This window comes from Mercenaria mercenaria, chromosome 9 (assembly GCF_021730395.1).
Source record: "Mercenaria mercenaria strain notata chromosome 9, MADL_Memer_1, whole genome shotgun sequence".
Classification (NCBI taxonomy): domain Eukaryota; kingdom Metazoa; phylum Mollusca; class Bivalvia; order Venerida; family Veneridae; genus Mercenaria; species Mercenaria mercenaria.
Window position 1 is genome coordinate 68,150,212 of NC_069369.1, and position 13,413 is coordinate 68,163,624.

A 13,413-nucleotide genomic window follows, 5' to 3' on the forward strand; every position below is an offset into this window, starting at 1 on the left:
GTGATAAATAATTGCCCGTTTAGATGGCCCCTATTGTTCTAGGGGTCAGCTGTAAAGGTCGGAGTGACTTGGAGACTGAAAATTTTGTAGTTTAATGGGTCTTAGGTAAGGTCACTGTGACACAGTGAATAGCTAGAAAATACTTGAGCCTATATCGATTAGACTTCATAGCATAATTGTCTATGTTAGTAAGTAGCTGCTTGTTTTGAGTTCAGTACTTTAAAGGTCAAAGTTACAGTGACCAAGAGACTGAATGTGGTCTGTGGTCTTTCATATTGACTTGGAAAATGCTTGGGCCTATATAATAAAATAATATATGCAATCAAACTTTCTAGCATGATTGTTTAGAGTTAGTTGATGACTCTTACCAAGGTCAGATCATACTAGATACATACCCATACTTTGGACAAGTCATCATGGGTGCATTTGATTTGCATAAAAAGTTCTTGTTCCAGTTTAAAGGAAAAGGTGTTTGATTATACATGTATATGTTTGAGTACTTGAAACTAGCTTTGGTAATATTTTAACAAATTTCGTTGGACTCTTAAAGAGGTGTAGTGAGAATTTTGCTTAGAAATACGATATGTATATGTCAAGATTTATAAAAAGTTTAAGGAGTTAAATGGTGCTGCATCCAAGATTTAAGTTAAATCTCTATAGCTTTAAGGCATTGGCTTTGTGATGCAATATCCTGTCTTTATAATGATACAGTCTTAGATATGATATATGCTGAAAGCACATTCGCAATCTGGCTAAAGTACTTGATCTTCTAAATGAAGATCTGAGAATGACCCATTCACATTCGTCTTCTGTATATTTTGGATTTCCGATTTAATAATTGCTACTTTCATTTTCACAAATCTATTTTTATTTGAACAAATCAGACGACTCGTTTTAACAAGCATTTGGCTGAACTATCAAAATAGCATAGAATGTCACAGGTTGTGTAAAATGTGCATTTAGTCTGGGGCTTGAACCCGGGATCCCTTGCTTATAAGGCGAGTGCTCTACTGACTGAGCTATTACTGCCTGACCTTGTGTATGTAAGCTTATATTAGATAAATGGGTTTCAAACAGTCAAGCAAGCTGTCCTTACACGAATGCTGTTATATGCTTGGAATCTGGTCCTTTGAAGAAGTCTGTAAAATAAATTGAAGAAATTATGATCAGTTGATTGATAGATTAACAGTGACTATATGCTGATCTTGTCTGGCAGATTTCAGAATGATGGTAGTCATGTAGCAATAAATTGATTTGATTGTTGCAGAGCTCCAGATAAGCTTTTGGTGTAATTGGGTATTTACCCATCACTTTTTTCTGAATTGGGTATTGGAAATTTGAATTGGGTAAAAATAATATTACCCTGCCTTTTCAGAAGTAATTGGGTATTTGCTTAAACCAATTGCGTATTTCACCAATCTTGCACAAACAATTAAGTATTTTTTCTTGTGGCTTGAATTAAGTTGTATAAGGTTACATGGTATATATGATAAACCAGGATTGACTAACTACTTAAAGGTACTAAAATGGCACTGCAATGTTTACTACAAAAATATATTTAAAATTGTGATGAAATGTGATTAATTAAAACAGTACTGTCTTTTAAAATTGTTTTTACGTGCCTGTAAGCAATGTAAACATGTGTAATTTAATTCATAGTACCAAAGATATTTTTTTTCTCCAATCATTTAATGTTTTCTGAGATACTTCTGTTCCATACTGTTTTTTTTTTTCACTTTTAATGCAGTTGGAGATCAATTTCATCCACAATATCCCGAAGGATGTGTTCACCGCAATATGCGTTCTCCCATAAGATGTCTTCCAGTATCGGTGACATTACATCGTCACAAACAGATAACTGTCATTGTTGAACAGCAAAAAATCCCACTAATTTGTTTGTTTGTGCTGCAACAATGTTTTTTCTGCAACCTCTTACATTTTATCGACGTATAAATTGTTTACAAAGCGTCCAAATTTACACAAATCAGCCGGCTGAATGGTCCTGTGATTTTCCCGATAAATAGCAGCCTGTTCTGCGGTAACTTATAACCAGTCAGTTGTCTAGCGTTCAAGTCTCGTAGCCGTTCTAGTTATAAGGAAAATGTGATACGCAAGTGATTTTTTATGAATTGGGTATTAGGAATTTTAATTGCATTTCAGTATGCACAATGTATGAATTCAGTTGGGGTTTCTGCAATTTTAATTGCGTAAATACGCAAATACGCAGCTTATCTGAAGCTCTGTTGTTGGGTTTAAACTGGTTTTTACTCAAGTTACCATATTTGAATAAAATCCGAACTATATTTAATATTACTTTGATTTTGGGTATAATTTTGTTTGCATAAATCCGGATCTTTTTAGACATTGATATATTATTGAAGATCTCTTCTAGTTATTACAGGTACAATATTATTTCTGCTTATGTTTAACCTTTACCCTACTAAATTTCTAAAATGGACAGGTCCAGCATTCAATTTCGACTGTACCACTTTTTATTCAAAGGGGTGTTCACTGAAAATTTACTGACTGAATAGCAAACAGTGCAAACCATGATCAGCCTGCACAGATGTGCAGGTTGATCTTGGTCTGCACTGGTCGCAAAGGCAAAATCACTTGCCTACACCAGGCTATTTTAATAATAATGTTACATACATGATGGAAAGTGTATAGATGATTTATCTTTATTTTCTGTATGTTCACTCATCATCGAGAACCTCTTTATTATTATAAAACTCCATCTGTGCATTATACTACATTTGCAATCATTTGCTTTGGTAAAATTTTATGCAGGTATTGTTTAGAATGTGGTGGAACTCTTTGATATGACTTGGCTAGATTTCATTTAGATTTTCACTTTTCTGTTTACAAAGTGTAAAGAAACAGTGCTACGACTTGTTAGCTTTATGGTCTTTTCAGTGATATTTGGTGTTGGCAATTTGAATTTTTCCTCTGTTGGCAAAAGATCAGTTGTTTCACATATTTAAGCCCAAACTCTTTTTTATATTGATACCCAATATTAATCAAAACATTTGAAAAAAAACTTGCATTACACAATACAAGGTTGTAAAACCCATTAAAAATCTCCCTTTCATTAAGGGAACTTTTTCCTTCGATGGATGCTTCCACAAAGCTTGTCCATTATTGGGAGCAGCTGAAAATAAAGGTAAGTTATTTTGGTCTTTTGTTGTTTTTAGGTCAGTCTTATATCTTACTTGCTTGATGTTTGAATATAACTTAAAACAATATTATATTCTGCTATTATTCTGAAATCTGCCAGACAGTTTTAAGCTCACGTGCGCTAAGATGATGTATAATTAATCTGTGATTGGTCTGTTGTCTGGCTGCATGTCCCATATAGGGATAAATATTTAACTTCCAGTGCATTTTCCGTGGAAACTACAGTCAGCAACATTCAAATTTTTGAGAAAATTATTGATCTTTGTTTTACATATTACCTAAATATTTGAGATAAAATGGGTCATATTTGGCCGAATTCTTGTTGCCGGGGCATCCAAAAAGCCATTAATCCCAGAAATGAATGCTAGGTGACTCTACTAGAACAGATTATAAACAGCAGTAAACTCATGGCAGTCATGTGGTAGAATCAGTTATGTAGAACTATTTTTATCATATTTATGACCCTATCTTCATGAAACTTGGTAAGAATGTTTAACTTGATGATTCCTAGGCTAAGTTTGAAACTGGGTCATGTGGGGTCAAGAACTAGGTCACCACTCAAATCAAAGTAAAAGCATGTTAACACTGTAGAGGCCATATTTATGGCCCTATCGTCATGAAACTTGGTCAGAATGTTTATCTTGATGATTCCAAGGCCAGGTTTTAAATGTGAGCGATATAGGTTCACCATGACCCTCATGTTGTACATTGTTGTTGGTAGCAGAGATTACATTGTTAGTATGTTCCTATGCCAGTATGTTCTTAAACAGTGAACTTGAGCAGATATTCTATTTTGAAATTAACAGTTGCTTGAGAAAGATCATTTTCCATTACTTTTCAGAAGACTTCTAAAGTTTCCTACCGAAGTTACAGTTTAGACGCAATGATCCAAGCTTACTACGCTGTTATAGATGATTCTATGCCAATTCGTAAAGCCGCTAGATTGTTCGGAGTACCGGAAGCCACGTTGAGAAAAAGAGTGCATGGTGGCGTAGAAGTTGACTGTGTTAAGTCTGGCCCTAAAGGACTATTCTCAGATCATCAAGAGGCAAAACTGATAAAGCACCTGAAAGGTTTGAAGGAGAAAAACCTAATAAAGAGTCAGAGAGATATACGTAAAGTTGCAACTGAGTATGCGAAGGGGCTTGGACTAAGATCCAAAGGGTTTTTAACACAACAGTGGTATTTATGCTTTCAAAAGAGGTGGGGACCACCAGTTTCTGATCTCTTACCAAATACATATACAAATGGTAAAAAACTTGTAAAGGAAAAGTGTAAAGAAGTATTCCCTGAAACAAAAGATAATCAGGATTGGACCATAATGTAAGCACTGGGTTATACTGAGAATTAGCCATGGACATTTTTTGTTTGGTCCAGCGAAAACATGTTTCATCGTGCTAGTGAATTCTGTTAGACATACTAAGTCCAAAAAAGCTGAAAGTGAATGAAAAGAACAAAGTGATAAGACTTATAACTTAAGATGCATGTATAGTACAAGTGTATACTAATCTGTTGCAGGTAAGGCAGCTCCTTGTCAGACAGTTGAAAGGCTCCAGTAATACTGTCTTACTGAAGCTATGCATTTAAAAAAATAATGCTGATATTTTCATGGGAAGCAAAGAGCCCAGGGGAAGGACAATGCTTGCTTATTTTATGTGAAAAGATGAAAGCAGTAATCATGGACATTACAATGATTCAAATGAAAAGGTCTCGTGGGAATTAAAAATTTTTTTTTTTGTACATTTTTTACTAAATCTCATATTTTTCTTAGTATTCTTCATACTTTCATGTTCATTCTAAGTACACCATTGCACTGCCACCTCTGACATGGATTTGAAGTTAAATTTTCTATTACGAGTTTCTGTTCTCTGTATATGTACAAAAAGTCAAGCACACTGTAGTTCCAACAGCTTTTTTGATTTCATAAAATAGAATTACAAGTACATAAATTATGTACCTTGTGTATTCAATTACTAGTATACATTTTCCATCTATTTCAAATGAAGCTTTGTACTTTTCTTCAACCTCAAGCAGACATGAACATTTATCAGGGGTTTCAGGGATCAGTGTAAGCTATTAGTTTAAGTGGTTGATCAGGAACCCACTGTCTTAATGTAAATGTTTTTACTTTAAACAACCTCTTGTTATGAACCATTTGATAGACTTTCAGGAAACTTTTGTATGTACCTCTCTCAAGTTTGTTCAGATGGTTCTGCCACACTATGTGTTGGAGCTGAAAAAAGAGAAAACTTTTCAACAAAGTCTTCTCTTAAACCTCTTAACAGATGTCCACCAAATTTCTTAAGTATTCTTGCTTGAACCTTGTCTGAATTTGGCAGAGTTTTTCCACTTGATCGGACTTTAAGGTCTGCTAGAGCTTAAAATAGAAAACGTTTAAGTGACTTGTTCTCACAAACCGCTTGATGAATGTTCACCAAATTTTGTCATAAAGTCCCTAGCCATTACTGATACTCAAGGTCAAAAGGATAAGGTAATATTAATGCGTTATTACCATTGTGGTTTTCCTGTTTAAGAGTACTAAGATGAAAACAAGATGCAGCATTTTTACAGTTGGGTGTGCAAGTAAAAATGTGAAATCTGATGCTCACAAGTGAACGATATTTTGATCTTGCTTGTAAAACAAGATTACTTTCTCAATTTTAAACTCCATTAAAGGCACTAACCTTCAGACTTTGGCTAAAAATGTTTTTTCTTTAAAATTGAAGTTGGTTTATGTTTTAAAACCATCTTTAAAATGCCAAGTCAAGAAAAAAAATGCACGGAATGGAACCCGAGCCACCTTGGCAATAAAAACTTTCCTGTGTTCTTGACCACACAACATGGAGGAATACATATTCATTAAATATTAAGCCTCTGGTAACCCGTTTTTTAAATGCTTGTCAATTTTGAATGGAAAAATTGATAAAGCAACTTATTCTCATGAGTTTCCATAACATATAATCTGTCAGTAACTAAGTGTTAAGAAGACTATAACAATGATTTCCAGACATCTGAAATTTTCGTTTATATTTTTTGTTGTTGTACAATTTGGAGGTCAGTGCCTTTAAGTTACAGTGGATTTTCCATATTGACATTAAAATGTTAAATCATTTGTAATTATGTATGTCATAGCAATAAAAAGTTCATTAACATTGATATTTTCAATTTTTTAAGGCGAAAAAACAGTTGATATCATTTACATTGATATTTTCAATTTTATTAAAAGTTGGGCAATATTTCAGCTGCAGAACTCCTGCACATTTTTTGATACAAATTTAATAACCTATTGATATTTTTCAAGTTATATATATATATAGTCAGTAAGATTTCTAGTTTGTATTTTTCACTTTTGATTTGATCTAGGGCTTATGTTTTATGTTCTTGTAAAAAATTATGTTACAGTAAATTTTGATTTAATTTCATATTCCTTGAAATTCAAGTGTAATTTTGTACCAGTGAAATTACGTCCGATAATATCACTGAAAAAATAGTATTTATTTCAATAACCAACTGGAAAATATGAAATAAATTTTGTTAATTTTGTGTTCCATGTATAAAATATACTTAAATCTTCACATGTGTGTTATTTATCCTTCAGACTGACAGAGTGACAAAATATGAAAATACTGATTTCTGATCAGTAAAAACTCTCCACTACTGTGAAATATTTAATTTTGTTTACACATATTTGCCTGGTTTTGGACATGATTTTTTCAAATTTAGTAGTTAAATGAACAGGGATCTTACTTTTCCTTGACCTTATTTCTTTGAATCAATTGATGAAGCCTTGACATTCAAGATACAGATGAACTAGTCTGACAAAAAAAAAAAAATGCAGCTCCCCTGGTTGATTTGTTAAGGTTGCTGACTTCTTTTCATTTGCCACTTGCGTCTTTGGGTTTGCTTCTTGCTGTATCATCAAGTAAAGGGAGCCATCCAATTGACTTGTAAAAGGTTGGCAATTCTGTTAAGGTGCCTGTCCATGCCTGTAATATTATTATGAGGGGCATTGGGTTCTACCTTAATTTAAAAAAATGGGAAAGTGGCCATTAAGCTTTAAATCTGAATAGTGTGTCTGAAAACCCAAGACAAAATCGGGGCCTCCATCTCAAAGTGGTTAAGGTCGCTGACTTTAAATCATTTGCCCCTCACCGATGTGAGTTTGAGCCTCACTTGGGGGGTTGAATTCTTCATGTGAGGAAGCCATCCAGCTGGCTTGCAGAAGGTCGGTGGTTCTAACCAGGTGCCAGTCCGTGATGAAATGATGCACGGAGGGGCACCTCTGGGGTCTTCCTCCACCATCAAAGCTGGAAAGTTGCCATATGACCTATAATTGTGTCTATGCGACGTTACACTAAAAAAAAAAAAAAAAAAAAAAAACGAGACAAAACCGGGAGCACAAGACAAATAATCAAAAAGACAGATCATGAACTTGCTCTACAGGCAGGGAAAATAGTCACCATCTCTGATTACTAGTTACTACAGTAACTGATGATAACACAGCTTGCTGTACAGGCAAGGACAGTATTCTTCATCTCTGGTTAATAGTAAAAGATGAAAACAGCTTGCTGTAAAGGCAAGGACAATGTTCTCCATCTCTGGTTAATAGTAAATGATGATTACACAGCTTGCTGTACAGGCAAGGACAGTATTCTCCATCTCTGGTTAATAGTAAATGATGAAAACAGCTTGCTGTACAGGCAAGGACAATATTCTCCATCTCTGGTTAATAGTAAATGATGAAAACAGCTTGCTGTAAAGGCAAGGACAATGTTCTCCATCTCTGGTTAATAGTAAATGATGATTACACAGCTTGCTGTACAGGCAAGGACAGTATTCTCCATCTCTGGTTAATAGTAAATGATGAAAACAGCTTGCTGTAAAGGCAAGGACAATGTTCTCCATCTCTGGTTAATAGTAAATGATGATTACACAGCTTGCTGTACAGGCAAGGACAGTATTCTCCATCTCTGGTTAATAGTAAATGATGAACAGAGCTTGCTGTACAGTCAAGGTCAATGTTCTCCATCTCTGGTTAATAGTAAATGGTGATTACACAGCTTGCTATATAGACAAGGATAATGTTCTCCATCTCTGGTTAATAGTAAATGATGATTACACAGCTTGCTGTACAGGCAAGGACAGTATTCTCCATCTCTGGTTAATAGTAAATGATGAACACAGCTTGCTGTACAGGCAAGGACAATGTTCTCCATCTCTGGTTAATAGTAAATGATGATTACACAGCTTGCTGTACAGGCAAGGTCAGCATTCTCCATCTCTGGTTAATAGTAAATGATGAACACAACATGCTGTAAAGGCAAGGACAATGTTCTCCATCTCTGGTTAATAGTAATTGATAATTACACAGCTTGCTGTACAGGCAAGGACAATATTCTCCATTTCTGGTTATTAGTAAATGATGAACACAGCTTGCTGTAAAGGCAAGGTCAATGTTCTTCATCTGGTTAATAGTAATTGATGTTTACACAGCTTGCTGTAAAGGCAAGAGCTATATTCTCCATCTCTGGTTAATAGTAAATGATGAACACAGCTTGCTGTATAGGCAAGGTCAGTATTCTCCATCTCTGGATAGTAGTAATTGATGATTACACAGCTTGCTGTAAAGGCAAGGTCAATGTTCTTCATCTCTGGTTAATAGTAAATGATGATTACACAGCTTGCTGTACAGGCGAGGGCAATATTATCCATCTCTGGTTAATAGTAAATGATGAACACAGCTTGCTGTACAGGCAAGGTCAATGTTCTCCATCTCTGGTTAATAGTAAATGATGATTACACAACTTGCTGTACAGGCAATATCAGTGTTCATCTTTTTATGGTATACCAGAAATTTGTGATAACACAGCATGTAAATTATTTCTACTAAAGTCATTTTTCAGACCTCAAAAATGTTTTCAACAATGCAGTGTTACTTCATTACCATATGAATGGTGGAAGGTTTATTTGCAGTGTGTGTGGCTGTCATCCTCAGCATATAGCAGGACAGGCAAAATTGTGAGCATTACATTGTGAACTCCTGATCTTTTAAGTTGTTACATTCGAACTGCTTTAAATGTTTTAGTGCCTTGATAAGTGAAGAAAAAATGAAAAGGTTATAACTTAGTAAAGTATAAAACTTTAAATGAAATCTTTTTAGGACACATGACTCTGTATGAAACTTGTTTAAGAATAAAACTTCACAAAGATACTTGGCTGTTCCTTATATATTGGTCCTTACTTGTTTGCCACATGGTCGAATAATTAGACAGAGGAAGACACTGAACAGATAAATGAAAAAGTTCTCTAAATGATATATTTGTAATAACTGGACAATTTTCACCTGTTGCTGAGGGACGAAAAACCTAAATTTGTGTCACTGTGTTTTCAGATTAAAGATGAGGATTCAGAAAGCTCTGAACATGAGGAGGAAATGTCTTCGATACAAAGGGGCCGCAAAACTGTCTTTACTTGCGAGATATGTGGCCGTTGCTACTTAAGTAAACCAACATTACAACGGCATAAGAAGAAACATTCTTGCCCATTCTACTGTAGATCATGTTCGATGGCATTTTATACCTCGGAGGATTTAAGTCGTCATAACCGAGAGAAGCATACACATCAGTATTCCTGTCCGACATGTGATAAAAATTTTAAACGTAAAAGCTCATTATCAGTACACATTGAATCTGTTCATATTGGTGTTCAGCGGTTTCCGTGTACTTGGCCAGATTGCGAAAAGTCATTTTTCCGTCAAGATGTGTTAAATGATCACATAAATACACATACAGGTGCACGGCCATACACGTGCCAGAAATGTTTTAAGAGCTATTCAAGTAAATCTTCCCTTAATCATCACTGGAAAGCTTGTAAGACCGATGGTTTAGCGTGCAGTATCTGCGGACAGGTTTTATCGTCTCGTTCAGGACTAGCTGATCATATTCAAGGAATGCATGACAAGAAACCACTACCATGTGTATGCGGGCAGGTATTTACATGGCGGAATAATCTATTGAAGCATAAGAAAAATTGTTCTGTGTTTTACGCTAGTAAGAACTGAGTTCAGCACAAGGAGATGACTACAGAGCCAAGTTTACAACTTCCACTGCTGTTCTTATCACTTCAAGGAGGTTCTTAAAGGAGAGTCAACGTGTGTTAACAATGATTCTTGTGCTCGTGTGCAGTTAAATACATTTTAAGCTCCACTATTCAGAGAATAGGGGGGGGCTATTCTACTCGCCCTGACATTGGCGTGAGCTTTCTTGGTTAAAGTTTTTCGACAATTATTTTTCTGTCATATCTTTGTTACTATTGCTTATATCTTACAGTAAGTTCACATAAACATTGTTCAGCTTACAAACAAAGTATATGCAGGAGCTGGGCCCATTATACCAAAGGTCAAGGTCACCAAGGTGTTATACTTAGGTTATTTTTAGCTCACCTGTCACGAAGTGACAAGGTGAGCTATTGTGGCCGCTTGATGTCTGTCGTCCGTCAACAATTTCTAAAAAAATCTTCTTGAAAACCACTGGGCAGAATTACACCAAACTTCACAGGAACGATCCTTGGGTGGCCCCCTTTCAAAATTATTCAAAGAATTGAATTCCATGCAGAACTCTGGTTACCATGGCAACCGAAAGGCAAAACTTAAAAAATCTTCTTGACCAAAACCACAGGGCCTAGGGCTTTGATATCTGGTGTGTAGCATCATCTAGTAGTCCTCTACCAAAATTGTTCAAATTATCCCCCTAGGGTCAAATATGGCCCTGTCCCAGGGGTCACATGGTTTACATAGACTTATATAGGGAAAACTTTGAAAATCTTGTACAAAATCACATGGCCCAGCTAGGGCTTTGATATTTGGTATGTAGCATCATCTAGTGGTCCTCTACCGAGATTGTTCAAACTATCCACCTAGGGTCAAATATGGCTCCGCCCCGGGGTCACATGCTTTGTATAGACTTATATCTAGGGAAAATTTGAAAATCTTCTTGTACAAAACCACATGGCCTAGGGCTTTGATATTTGGTATGCAGCATCATCTAGTGGTCCTCTACCAAGATTGTTCAAATTATTCTCCTAGGGTCAAATATGGCCCCGCCCCGGGGGTCCCAAGTTTTACATAGACTTACAGAGGAAAAAAAGTTTACAAATCTTCTTGTCTGAAACCATACGACCTAGGCTTTTGATGTTTGGTATGATGCATTGTCTAGTAGTCGTCTACCAAAATTGTTCAAATTATACCTCTAGGTTTAAAGAGGCCCAGCCCTGGGGTCACTTAGTTATTATGTGAGTTATATAGGAAAAATACCTAAAAAATCATCTGATCCTATTTCCAAGACTGTTTAATTATAATTACCTGATGACCCCAAGTAATATGATGTCCTTGATTGTGACCTTGACCTACTGACCTACTTTCTTGTTTTTTAAGATACAGTCTTGAAATTTTGATGACATATACAGTTTCGCACACAAATCGAAAAACTGAATTTCATTGACCATGAATGTGACCTACTGACTTTCTTAATATTTTATCATCAGTTTGACATTTGAAACATGTAGCTCATATTACTCCGGTGAGCGATCCAGGGTCATCATGACCCTCTTGTTAAGGTTAAAGTTTTTCGGCAACCTTTGTTTTTATGCCCCCGAAGGGAGGCATATAGTTTTTGAACCGTCTGTCTGTCTGTTGGTCTGTCAGTCTGTCGGTCAGTCAGTCTGTCCGCAATTTTCGTGTCCGGTCCATATCTTTGTCATCGGTGGATGGATTTTCAAATAACTTGGCATGAATGTGTACCACAGTAAGACGATGTGCAATGCGCAAGACCCAGGTCAGTAGCTCAAAGGTCAAGGTCACACTTAGACGTTAAAGGATAGCGCATTGATGGGCGTGTCCGGTCCATATCTTTGTCATCAATGGATGGATTTTCAAATAACTTGGCATGAATGTGTACCACAGTAAGACGACGTGCAATGCGCAAGACCCAGGTCCGTAGCTCAAAGGTCAAGGTCACACTTAGACGTTAAAGGATAGTGCATTGATGGGCGTGTCCGGTCCATATCTTTGTCATCGATGGATGGATTTTCAAATAACTTGGCATGAATGTGTACCACAGTAAGACGACGTGCAGTGCGCAAGACCCAGGTCAGTAGCTCAAAGGTCAAGGTCACACTTAGACGTTAAAGGATAGTGCATTGATGGGCGTTTCCGGTCCATATCTTTGTCATCGATGGATGGATTTTCAAATAACTTGGCATGAATGTGTACCACAATAAGACGACATGTCACACGCAAGACCGAGGTCCGTAGCTCAAAGGTCAAGGTCACACTTAGACGTTAAAGATCATTTTTCATGATAGTGCAATGATGGGCATGTCCGGTCCATATCTTTGTCATTCATGCATGGATTTTAAAATAACTATGCATGAATGTGTGACACAGTAAGACGATGTGTCGCGCGCAAGACCCAGCTCCGTAGGTCAAAGGTCCTTAACTCTAACATAGGCCATAACTATTCATTCAAAGTGCCATCGGGGGCATGTGTCATCCTACGGAGACAGCTCTTGTTCTGTAGTATCTTTGTTACTATTGCTTATATCTTACTGTAGCTTCACATAAACATTGTCCAGCATACAAACAAAGTGTCTGAAGGGGTTGGGCCCATTATACCAAAGGTCAAGGTCACCAAGGTGTTTTACTTAGGTTATTTTTAAGTTAAAGCTTTTCAGAAACCTTTGTTTTTCCATAATTTCTTAGTTACTATTGCTTATATCTTACTGTAAGTTCACATAAACATTCACTGTCAAGCATACAAACAAAGTATATGCAGGGGCTGGGCGTATTATACCCAAGGTCAAGGTCACAAAGTTGTTATACTTGGAATTATTTTCATGTTAAATTTTTCAAAAGCTTTGTTTATAGAAATATCTTTGGTTCTTTAAAAGATAATGGCTTGAAATTAAAAATATTTCTTTATAATGTGTGGTTACAATCCCCATAACTCTAATTGTATTTTTGACAGAATTATGCCCCTTTAACACTTTATGTTTTTTGGCAATTTTTGCTTTCTGGCTGTAACTTTAGTACAATATAAGATAAAGACTTGAAACTTGGAATGTATCTTTATCATCATCATCTGCATGTGTGGTAACAATCCCAATAACTCTTGATTTGAACTTTTGACCAAATTATGCCCCTTTCATACTTAAATTATTTGACAATCTTCGTTTTCTGAA

General features: G+C 36.1%; 1 protein-coding gene across 2 annotated transcripts in view; it reads left to right on the top strand.

Annotated features, from left to right (window-relative positions):
* LOC123547374 (zinc finger protein 2-like) overlaps positions 1–13,413 on the top strand; it is a 39,655-nt gene that overhangs the window by 19,569 nt on the left and 6,673 nt on the right. The gene's annotated exons all lie outside the window — the stretch shown is intronic.